The 10,795-nt window shown below is 46.7% G+C and overlaps 1 long non-coding RNA gene and 1 other non-coding gene across 2 annotated transcripts in view; one reads left to right on the top strand and one right to left on the bottom strand.

Annotated features, from left to right (window-relative positions):
* Window positions 1–273: 273 nt before the first annotated feature.
* LOC109320969 overlaps window positions 274–10,795 on the bottom strand; it is a 17,957-nt gene continuing 7,435 nt past the window's right edge. The window contains exon 3 of the long non-coding RNA XR_002103905.1: window positions 274–284. This is a non-coding gene — a long non-coding RNA (uncharacterized LOC109320969). The remainder of the gene's footprint in view (window positions 285–10,795) is intronic.
* TRNAR-UCG lies at window positions 5,688–5,760 on the top strand. The gene has a single exon. It is a non-coding gene; the product is annotated as a tRNA-Arg (tRNA).

Here is a 10,795-nt window from a genome sequence, read left to right as displayed (position 1 = left end):
TGCCCCCCCCACAGCCAATCTTGCCAACTGGGAGGCAGGTTCCCCCACAGCTGATCTCACTGACTGGGAAGCAGCCGTGGCACTCCCAGAAGGGGTCAACGTGCTACATCTGGCACACCCACTCCACGGCCAGCACTCACAGGGTGGGGGGGAGGGGGCATCAGCACTCCCGCCTGCCCTCATGCCCATCGCCTAAGCGGGGAGCACGGCCTGTCAGGGGGTGCACCAGCGACTCCCTATACGTCACAACTGGTCGTAGGCACACTGCACAGATGCTCTCCTCCCTCCCCCACCACAAGTGCTGCACCACACGCCCACACAGCCAGCCCCCACCATTGTCCCATGTGAGCAGGATTTCCCTCCCCACCCCCCATGTGGTCCTGGACTAACTCTCAGATCTTTGCACTGCCACACTTCCCCACTCCCTGGAGCAAAGGCAGGAAGTGGTAGCTGGAGTGGGGTGCAGGGCTGGCAAGTCTAGCTACAAATTGCAGCTGGAGCAATAGGGGGAATGGTAGTAGGTGAGAATCTGGGAGCTGCACATTAATCCCTCACGAGCCACCAGTTGGACAGCCCTGCTCTAGACTAATGGTGTTCTCTTGACTTCGCTTTTGCAAGACAATTGCATTTTCAGAATCTGTAGTTTTGGGTGGCTTAGGCTTTATACAATGATTTGTTGTCCACTCCCTCCTTCCCCCTCAAAGACTTTCAGTGCCCAGGCAAACTTTATAAATTAATAAGGAGCTATTGCAGGCATTTGCACAAAGGCTGTTTGCCAACAAATGGCAGAAATAAATCCTCCCCTGCTTTTATCAGCTCCACCCAGAAAACTAACTTGCCTTTGACAGCAGCCAAATTAAGAAACAGTCAGACAGGACGACTGTGTGATGTTCTAACACAGCTCTGGTAGACCACAAGGAGGTGTGAAATCCAGGACAGTAGGAGTTTTTCCTTTCATCATCATAACCTACATGTAGGCATCTTCTGTGGAAAAAACACTTTTCATGCTGGCATTAACACAGTTATTTTCCCTGTGGGGCAGGTTAAAATTGTAAGTTGCATGAGTAGGGTGGCCATCATAGAGGACAGTGCGGTTGTCCTCTATTGATACGAAACCAGATGCCTTTATGTCTGTCAAGGAGTTGGGTTTCATATCAATAGAGGACAGAGGATAGAGTAGCAGAAAGCCCTATGCATGAGGCAGAGACTAGCATTTCCTTGTGTGTGTTTGTGGGAGACGGGGACTTGAATAGGCTCTCTAGGTCGTATTGGAGCACAAACTGCAATCCTAACACTGCCTACTAAAGGTCTTTTTATTTTCTCTGATTTGTCTGATACCAGCCATTCCTGAAGACAGGACACTGGAGTAGGAGGACCACTGATCTGGTTCAGTATAGGGTAATATAGCTCCCAATGCCGTAACGGCCATAGCAGAAATGTTCACACTACAGCCTGTCAGATGCCAATGAAGCTGGTACATTCTGCTAAATACCCTGTCATCAACAATCTCAGGTACATATGATTCTGGTAAAACATCTAATTTATGACAAGGACTTAAGGAGAAGGAAAAGGAGAAGGTGTAGCGTAGGGTAATTCCTCTGCTTCCATATCTCAAGATAGAGAAAACTCCACATATTTGTTTTAGTTCATTTTATCTAGAAGAAGATCTTAGCTAGTCTCTGCTGGGCCAAACTGACTATAAGTCATTGAGTTTTCTCTGTGGGGTCATTTAACTATAATGGCTGTGACCACCTAGGGCTGCATAAATTACTCTGGACTTTTTCCTCAAATGCTACCATCATTAAGATATGAGGTTTACTACAGTTATAGTTATATTCCCTTGTAGACAGGAATGATGAAAGTGTGAGAATACAAAAAGACAGGTCCGTGGCCATTGCTAGCACTCAGAACTATAGGTGAATTAGTCCAGTGAGGCAGGCACAGGAAAAGGGGAAGGAATATTCCTGCTCTTGCTAAAGAATTAAAACCTTAAATTGAAAAATCGATGAAATATGACCTAGTAATTAACTGCTCGTTAACTCTTATTTAAAATTAAATCACACAGGAGTAATGAACACACGGTCTGCCAAGTCCTCCTGCACCCACTTCAAAGCTCAGCCCCACATGTCTGTGCTGATCACCTTTCCAATATGCCTCTGAGGACAGTGACTGTCTCTTTTTCAGGGATTGTAGGTTATACAATAAATAGTGTTTTGTACCATGTACCCCTGCAGGCTTTGGCTGCATGAAAGAGCCACTGGCCAGCTAAGCTGGTACAACCGGCTGTTGAAGACTAGCTAGGCTCAGATAACCTCAAAGATGCCTCCTGCCACACCCTCAACCCACTGTGGTGGAAACATTGTTTCTGTGTTGCCTTCCTGACTTCTGCCAATTTACCAGTAAGATGCTAAGCTCTTAAAGCTGCTCCTGATCAGGTTTGCAAATCTTGCTATCCTCCTTTCCACACCCTGCTTTCTGTAAACCTGGTTCAGAGATGCTCCTAGCCCTTCTGACAGCTGCAACAGAGGGTGAAAGAGGATGAGATTCCCCTTTTCCTCCTCCAGCATGCCCAAACCTTCTCACAGGCACCCTCCTGATTCCCCACCAAGACTTTCTGCTTTTACCTTACCCATCTTTCAAGTCCAGCTCCTTGGTCAGCTTTTGGGAAAACACTATTGCAAACCCCCTTGGCCACTCTGCTCCCCATCAATCTGCGAAAGGCTGGGTTTTTAAATTGTACTTCCTGCTCTTCTTTGACCATCAGATGGTGCCATTGAGTCTTCTTTGGTACTTATATGAGGCAACCAAGGCAACAGATTGCCATCAGAGCCCAATAATTACTAATGTAACTGGTCCTTCAAAATCTGCTGCTTGGCCAGCCTTGGAGTTTGGATTTTAAACTGTGATATTAATTGGTTATTACTCTCCAGAATGCGGCTGATTGAAGAGAGCTTCTCAAATAGGGAGGCACTGGCCAGCTCTCAAAATCAGGATAACAGCAAACCCCAGTGTCTCTGTTCTCAAGATTTTATCATCAGCTTTGCAATATTGCCTGTTCTTCTTAAAGTGCCAGCTCCTGAAGTCATGTGAATACAGGATAATCTCAACTTTAATTTAGAGAAAATGAGCTCCTGGCCTTCAGGGTTGCACAGAAAAGTCTGGAAACACAAGCCAAGTGTATCAGAGACCAGAAGGCAAAGAGAAAGAAACCCCCAATTTACTGCTTCTAAACAAACTCGTAATTTTTAAGCATATCTCATGATTTTGATGGCTTTACTAGTAATTCCTGAGTGCCTGGTCCCGTCAATATAGAGTTCGATATAACAGTCCCAGGAGAAATTATCTCATTTCTTGGATTCTTATGCTAGCGAGTCTTCCTGTGGGAATATTTGTACTGGTTCAGCTACCCCACCTGTATACCAGTGCAAAGCCTAGCATGCCTTTATTTTGTGTTTAGTCATTACCTAGAACTATGGGTTCTGGTCCAGGTTACTGAAATAAAAATAGCAATAACAATTATAACAAAACTTCCCCATCCCTGTCTCCTAGCCCATTTTCTCTGGTCACACAATGTTCAGTTTGGCTTGGAGTGCTGAATCACTGCTAAAGGGACAGTCAGTGGTGAGGTTTCTCACGATCAGTACTGATAGCACCCTCTGAAGAGGTTACTGTATTTTCCCTTTCCTTGTTAGTTTTTCCCTTTTCTGTTTTCAAACTAACCTCCCTCCCCTCCTCCCCACACACACCAAATAAATGTATTTAAAGCAGCTGGAGATACAGCACATCTCTGGGTTTCCTCCTTTGCTTCTGTGCCAGCATCTTCAGTAATGTCCGCACAGCTCCAGGAGGAGGGAAGCAGCTTGCACCAGTGCCAGGATGGAGATGCAGCTGGTCCCTCCCCAGTTCAGGGGTATTGTGGTGTAGACCTCTTGCTTGCCAAGGTAGCCCTCAGGGCTATTCTGAGTTATGCTTATGGTTCCTATGGGATTTTGCAGGGACACCTGCATTCCCAGGTATGCCTTGGCTAGAAAGCCCCCTCCTTTTATTTCTGGCCACCTACCTCCTCTTCCTTCTGATTTTCCCAGGAAGGTTACTGTGCCTGGAAAGAGTGCAGAGGTGTATCTTCATCAGGAAGAGAAGTCTTTTCCACTGGGGTGTGTTCTCCTTAGGAGAAGCCCTACACATGTCTGATGGCCTTTCTGGGCTAGTTTAGACAATACACAGAGACTGTTGTGCAACAGGAAATGAGTCTCTGGCTTGGTAGACCTAGCTAGGCATTGGTGCTCCCCACTCTGGAATCTGTGCACCTCACAATAAACTGCTGCAAAATCAGCAGGAGAAGCCTGCAAGCCAAGACCAAACCAAATTAGTGGGGGGTTTTGAGACCTTAGCAAACTGTTACTATAAAATGCATTATCTCTACCTTGTTGGGTGTGTGCCCAAGTTCACCCTCAATGCACACTGAGGATCATTTCACCCTGCCTGGGAACCTCTCAGAGATTTCATCCTCTGACATTGTCAGGCTGGCCAGCAGCTTTCTTAGGGGAGGTGAGGCTGCAGGGCTGTTTTTGTAAGGGGCCATACCTAAGCATCCTACCGACCAACCAGTGATGCATCCCTACTAGGGTAAAGGCAGAAGGCAGGACAGGGCGGCACCCTAGAGACTAACAGGTTTAGAGAAACATAAGGCTTTATCGGGTGCAGCCTGCTTCATTAGAGAGGAAAGACGCCAGTGGGGAAAAGTTGCACAGCACATTGCTGGATCAAGCCCTTTGTTTGTACTCAACCACATTAGCTAAGTGCTGCTGTTTAGAGGCATTGAGCACACACAGCTTACTCAGATGAAGTAAGATGTCCCTTAGGAAAGCTTATGCCTCTCTGAATCAGTTAGTCTCTAAGGTGCCCCCTGCCCTGCCTTCTCCCTGACTTCAGACAAACATGGCTAATTACTTCTCACTAGGGAAAAGGGAGATCAACTCTGGGTGGAGATAAGGCAGCTGTCATTTTCTTAAGTCAGCATTTCAAGGTTAACACTAGTGTTTAACTTGACAGATAATCACCTTGTCCATTTTAGTTAGATGTGAGCTAGCACTTCTCCACCCTTCAAACACATGCACAAACACACCCCTGTCCCTAGCATGGACAAGCCTTTCTGTTTAAGGAGACACACCTCCTCCAGACCTCTGGCAATTCAGGGAGCAGCCAGAAAAATGATTCAAGCTTTGTAGCCTAGGTGTAGGTGTCAGCCTCTCCAAGACTTGTCCTGCACTTTATGCAAGAAGAACAATTTAGAAATGATGAGACCCAGAGCTTGTGCATCAATCTGGGAAAACTGCAAGAGACTTTCTGGCCACTGCAACATCTCTTTTCCAGACCAGGAGTCCTCTTGAGCACTTGTATGGATAGAGTGATGAAGTTAGCTGTGTATAACACTCTTGAGAGCACAGATTGTCTTTGGTTACATGTCTTTTAAGCACCTACTGCAAGTAGGGCTTGTTTTATGACTGGAACATTAGCTACTATCACAATGTAAATACATACATGGGCAGATCTTGAGTTTTGAAAAGCGGGGTACAGATGGTGTGGTGCATCACCACATATGAACTATAAATTAAAAAGGAAGTAATATGCTAGGGATTTGGGCTGTATTATTCTGTTTAGGATTGAAGCCACACACAGTAAACTGTGACCATGTGGCCTAATGGATAAGGCGTCTGACTTCGGATCAGAAGATTGAGGGTTCAAGTCCCTTCATGGTTGGATAGTTTTATGAGGAGAGACTAAGGGACCTGGATCTCTTCAGCCTCCACAAAAGAAGGCTGTGAGGTGATCTTGTAGATGCCTACAGACTCATTAGGGAGATGCAGCAAGGGATTGGAGATGCTCTGATCACCAAGGTGCCTCTTGGGGTAATGAGGAACAATGATTTAGGCTAGACAGCAGGAAAAACTTCACAGTGAGGGTGGCCAAAATTTGGAATGGGCTTCCAAGGGAGGTGGTGCTCTCCCTTACCTTGGGGGTCTCTAAGAGAAGGCTGGATAAGCATCTGGTTGGGGTCATCTGACCCCAGCGCTCCTTCCTGCCTCAGCAGGGGGTTGGACTCAATGATCTGTTGAAGTTCCTTCTGACCCTAACATCTATGAATCTATAACTTAACTGGAATGAGTTCAAACAGTGCCAAAGCATATCAGGGGCATGTGTGCACCCCTTGACCAGCCACGCTCGCCACTTAGGCAATAAGTGGCGGGGGCAGGCAGAAGTGCTGGTGCCCCCCCCTGCAAGTGCTGGCCGATCGCTGCAGCCACTCCCTGAAGTGATTGTCTGTCACAGAATCGGCCGCAGGGGTCCTTCTGGGCAGCGAGATTGGCCATGGAGGAACCACCCCCTGTCAACAGGATCGGCCCTGGGGGCGGGGGAGCCACCCCTGTCAGCTGAACTGGTCGCAGGGGGTCACGTGCCCCCCCCAACTAAGGCGGCACCAGTCGCCCATGAGTTCAAACCAATCTTCAGGGCTGTGAAATAGGAGCTTCATCAGCAGAAGCAGCTAGCAGACAACAGAATTGCAGAACAAAGGGTAGCTTGACTGGTGGAACATCAAGACCATTAAAAAGAAGAGAGGGTTCTTAATATCTGTGGAGTAAAAAATTTAGGAGGGATATGAAGTCAAGTGACTCTTAGCATCACCTGAAACTCTGTGTGGACAAGAATTAAAGCAGGGTGGAATGCGAGGGGTGGGGAGGGGAGATGCAATTGCACCAGTGCTTCTTCCCCCCAGTTCTGCTCCTGACTACATAATAATAATTATTATTATTATTGTTATTGTTGTTATTTCCTAATATTGCTTTAGGTTTTATTGCTCCAAAGGAAATTAAAGTAATAAATATAGCAGTGTAAGAGAACAGAGGGGAGAAAGGGTGAGAGAAGGAGACAGAGAGAAATAATTGAATTTAGCCAGGGATAAGAATGGCAGCTGAGCAGTGCTGGATAAGTTCCAAGCACAGCTGACTCCTGTTTCAATTTCACAGCATAATTTTTGTCTGTCCTTAAAATAACTTCGCTTCACAGAGACCCTCTGGTGTTACAGTAGCCCAAGTAATGACCTGTGCTTTTCCTTCCCTACCCCTCGCCCCCCATCCTCAGCACTGGGCTATTTTGGGGGCTATTTTTGGTGTCACATGCATTGAAGCCAGGCCCAGCACTCCCAGCCCACATGACCAGGAGGCTGTAAATGGAAGGGGACTGGCTGCAAAGTCAAACCCAGCACTCAGTGAAGAAGGGGGCAGAGAGTTGGAGGAGGGAGAGCTAATTGTTCTGATCCCTGCCAACAAAAGGCTGCTTCCCTGAGCCAGTCGGCAGGGATGGGATCGTCTTTATTGTCTGGGCTAATTGCTCATGTGAGATGTATTTATAGAAGAAACTGTTTGTGCCGAGGCTGCAGACAAACAGGCTCCTGTTCTGCCAGGCTTTCTTTGTAATGGGTGGGGGCTGGGAATGCTTTAGCGCTGTCATGGGAAGCCTCATTTTCTACCAGCAGGTCCAATCCTGCGTGGTGCGTAATGGCTGCTGGGTGGTCCTAAGTCCCCTCCATTCCCAGTGACTCCAGAGGGAATGAAGGTGCCCAGTGTGTTCCTGGATCAAGCCCTTTGTTTGTACTCTACCACATGTGCTAAGTGCTACTGTTTTGGAGGCGCTGAGCACACACAGCTTTTGTTGACTCACTTGGCACCCTGGGCATTCAGCATGTCTGTAAACCAGGCCCTGGGACTAGATCCTGACAAAGGGAAGGTGAATCACACATATCCCCTTGTGGCTTGCATATGCTGGCCCTTCTCTTTTTGGCAGAGCAGTCTGTGCACATATGTGCATAGGAGGAGAGGACTGAGCCTACTGACACCAATTTATGCTGTTCTCTCTGTGGGGGAGGCTCAAAAGATTTGGTACAGCATCTCGGACAGTAAAGATAATGTATAAGGAGTCCTGTGGGTGTTACAGGCTGTCCCCAGGAGCCATTCATCCATATGGCTTAGTGATGCCATTACACAGTGAGTGGGGTGTCTTTGTGGATGGTAGTAGTGACTGAGTAGAAGGCTTTTGCTCTCCGACTTAGTACTTTTCCCTTTTCAAGGACATGGCTTAAGGGGGCTGTGCTGAAGGTTGTAAATACAGAGAAGCTAGTCCATGGGTTAAATTACTCAACCGTTCAGATGTACAGCATCTGACTGTAGTGATCCAGTTATGGGATGGCCAACTGCTTTGGGGAAATGCCAGAAAGCTGTTCTTGCCTTTGCAAATGTTCTCTATGCCCAGTCTAGCTAAAAGTTCCTAGGACTCCATGACAGAGAAAAATGAAAAATACTTGAGCAGACTGTTTTGAAACCTGAAGTTTCTTCAAAGCCAAAGCCTTGAGAAGTCTTTTTGCCTTTTTGGTTTTTCCTCCTACATGGGAAAAGGATGAGGCTTTAGTGAAGTAATGCAAACAATTTATGGAAAAAATCCAGGGTCTCTGTCATTCTATGAACCAGTAAGGAAGGGAAAATTGTAGGTCCAGCTCTAGGTGCGAGGCATGTTGTTTGACGCTTCACATCTCAGTCTCACTAAGAGGGTGTCCTGTTCCTTATTCAAAGAGGCAGCCCCTGGTTCTCATCTTATGCATTTCTTCCTTCCCTGGCAGTCATGACAGGTAAAAGGCATGTTCCTGATGGCTGCTGCTTGACGCCAAAGCAGCACCAACCACAGCAGTTTACACTGCATGATTTCTACTGTAGCAATGGAGGAGAGTGGTAAGAAGAAAATCCAAGCTAGAATGGGGAGAAAGTGCTTCCTGGAAATAATCTGCTTGTTAATGGGACTGAGGTTGCAGCATGGAGTTGGAAGTATTCTTGGGAAGGCAAGTGGGAGCTGAGCTCATCAGCACATGGTCCCAGACCCCTGATCCAGGGGTTAAGGGCCCAAGCACTAGCTCAGCTCTCCACTAGGCCACAGCTCATGATGGAAGGCAGAGTGGCAAAGAAAGGGGCCCTGCCAAGGAAAGACTTTCTACCATTGGCTCCTGATTGGCTTGGGGCTCCCAGCCCTTGTTTGGATCCTCTCACCTATATACACTTTCCTGTTTTGTGGGGAAGCTGTCTGGACAATAAGGCTTCTGCTATCTGTGGACTGCCCTGATTCCAGATCTGACCACCCATTGCTGACCTTGCTTGGATTTCAACTTCTACCTCACGTCTTAGTTTGTTGGAACTTGACTCTCACAGGCATGACCTGGCTAGATCCCTGACCTTGCTCTGTCTCCTGTTTCAGCCCTGGCTTAGACTCTGGCTTTGACTTTGGCTACCCGTTGGACCTTGGCTAATGGCTTGTGCAAACCACCAGCCAAACTGCCTATACCTCGGTACGTGACAGCTCTTCCTGGTGGTACTGAATAGTATACTGGATTTCTACTGAAGCTGATGGCAGTTGTGAGGGACCTTTAGCACCTCATGGATTCAAACTGTAGTGCAGTTCCTCTCCTAGTAAGTGTATCTCAACAAGTGCTTGACACAAGCAACATGCCTGAAAAGTTTTAGATTTATTGTCCTATGGCAATCCTGTATCTAAGATGTTTTACTGTCATTGGCAGTGATCAATATTTATAACCACTTATGATGCTTTTTCTTTATTAAATCAAATGTTCCAGCCAGAAAAATATGTTGTTATTAATACCCAGGATGATTAATAATCACATTCTGAGCTGCAGACAGGCCCACGCTGCAAGCCACATGCACTTTCTTTTTTATAATGGCTATGCAGGAATTTGAACTGTAACATGTATAATACAAACAGACAAAGGTGTTTTGTCTTAGGGAAGGAATATGTGGATGTTGTTGACTTAAAGAGCCAGTGCCACATTCAGGAGAATTTTACAGAATGATTCTACCTACCAAAATGCCATAACTTTCTGCTAAATGTTGATTTCCTTTCCTTGCTGAAGAGAAGATTCGGAGCTCATATAAAATGATGTAATTTCATATATTTCAAGAGGAGCAAAGTGATTTTCATCAGGTGAAGATTTAACTCAGAATGCAGTGGTAACTGGGGGAAATTAAGAAAGGGAAAAAATCAAGATACAAGAAAAATATTTCCAGACAGTGAGACATTTAGCAGTGGGACGCTCTGTCAGGGGCTGGTGGGGAGAAAGTATCAAATTTCATCACCTGGGACAACTCAGACTAGTCTGGACAACATGCTACTAAGCAATCAATAGTCAGGCACTCTTCCTTGATCAGCCAATGACCTACTATGGGTGGATAATTTGACATTACCTAGTGGGAAAAGTGGAGTGGACACCCCAGACTGCTGAGGGAATTAGCAGGGGTCATTGCAGGACCCCAGCACGGCTTTACGAGCACTCGTGGTGCTCTGGTGTGGTGCCAGAGGACTGGAAGAGGGCCAATGTGGTTCCCATTTTCAAAAAAGGGAGGAAGAAGGACCCAGGAAACTATAGGCCAGTTAGTCTTACCTCAATCCTGGGTAAGCTTTTTGAGACAATTATCCTGGCACATGTCCACAAGGGGCCAGCAGAGGAGGTTATGCTTAGGGGCAACTAACATGGGATCATTAGAGGCAGGTCCTGTCAGACCAACCTGGTGGCCTTCAGGTCACAAAATCCTTAGATGCAGGGGTAGCAGTAGACATAGTCTTCCTGGACTTTAAGAAGGCCTTCGACACGGTCTCTCACCCCATAATCATTAAAAAACTAGGGGACTGTGGCATTGACACCTACACAGTCAAACGGGTCACCAACTGGCTGGAGGGCCGC

The sequence above is a fragment of the Crocodylus porosus genome, unplaced genomic scaffold (assembly GCF_001723895.1).
Source record: "Crocodylus porosus isolate Cpor-Errol unplaced genomic scaffold, CroPor_comp1, whole genome shotgun sequence".
Taxonomy (NCBI): Eukaryota; Metazoa; Chordata; order Crocodylia; family Crocodylidae; genus Crocodylus; species Crocodylus porosus.
The sequence above is the reverse complement of the archived record's forward strand: the minus strand, read 5'-3'. Positions and strand labels throughout refer to the sequence as shown.